Raw genomic sequence first — 1,136 nt, 5'->3', positions numbered from 1 at the left:
CCCCCCTCCTGTGTGTGTGTATGTGTGTGTGTGTGTGTGTGTGTGTGTGTGTGTGTCTCTCTCTCTCTCTCTCTCTCTCTCTCTCTCTCTCTCTCTCTCTCTTTCTCCCTTGTCTGCTTTATTTTGTTCTTGCAGATGCCGTAATATCTTTCGCTTAATAGATGGCATGTTCTAATTACTGTCTTTCCCTATACCAGACTCCATTTTATCTTCCGAATATTGGGTTTGTTTCATTTTTTGCTCATTTATTTACGTCTTTGCATGTTTCAGGCGCACACTCATCAACCTGGAGTTTGCTTGTTTGCTGCTTTTGTTTCGTTCTGCTTTGCTTTTATGCTTTGTTTTGTTGTTCTTCTTGTTGTTGTGCCAGTTGCTTTTGAGATGTTGGGTATTGTTTTGTTGAACGGCAGTCTATATTTTAACGATGAACTCAAGGCTTTTTAGTCTTTTCAAGAGCCTGTTGTTGTTGTTTTTTTTGCATACCAGCACCACATCCTTCGGCATGGCGTGGAATCGCTCATAATTCAGCGCGCAAGAACTCGTCTCTGATAATACCTAACATTGTCAAGCTCTTAAAATAAATGATAAGAAAGCAGTATTTTTCAGGGAAGGAAAAAAATATATTACTTTCTTTAAACGACAACTGTAACTCGATATGTATGATCTTTCCATGCCCTTTTTCGAAGATTAGAATCTAATTTCGACAAAATAAAAGATGTCATCGCGTAAAATACACATTTTGAGTGAAGTCAAAACGGATCCTTTGTGCTCGAGTGACCCGTCAACAGTATAACACCTCCTATCTTATTATATGTATTTTACTTTGCAATGACAACTGAAACTCGGTTAGTTCATGCTGAATGAATCTAATTCGAATCCTCTGCACAGTGTAACATGAAATGTATGGAGAGTTTTGAAAGATCTGCATCCATCTGGTCTTGTGCTATCAGAGGTGGACGACGATGTCGGATTTAAACAACTGAATAGAGTTAACAGATTTAAAAAACAACCCAAAACAACCCACAACAACAATAGCAATAACAAAACAACAACAACAACAACAACAACAACAACAACAACAACAACAACAACAACAGCAACAACAACAACATCAAAACCCGAACAAAACAATATCA

This window comes from Aplysia californica, unplaced genomic scaffold (genome assembly GCF_000002075.1).
Source record: "Aplysia californica isolate F4 #8 unplaced genomic scaffold, AplCal3.0 scaffold00186, whole genome shotgun sequence".
Classification (NCBI taxonomy): Eukaryota; Metazoa; Mollusca; class Gastropoda; order Aplysiida; family Aplysiidae; genus Aplysia; species Aplysia californica.
The sequence above is the reverse complement of the archived record's forward strand: the minus strand, read 5'-3'. Positions refer to the sequence as shown.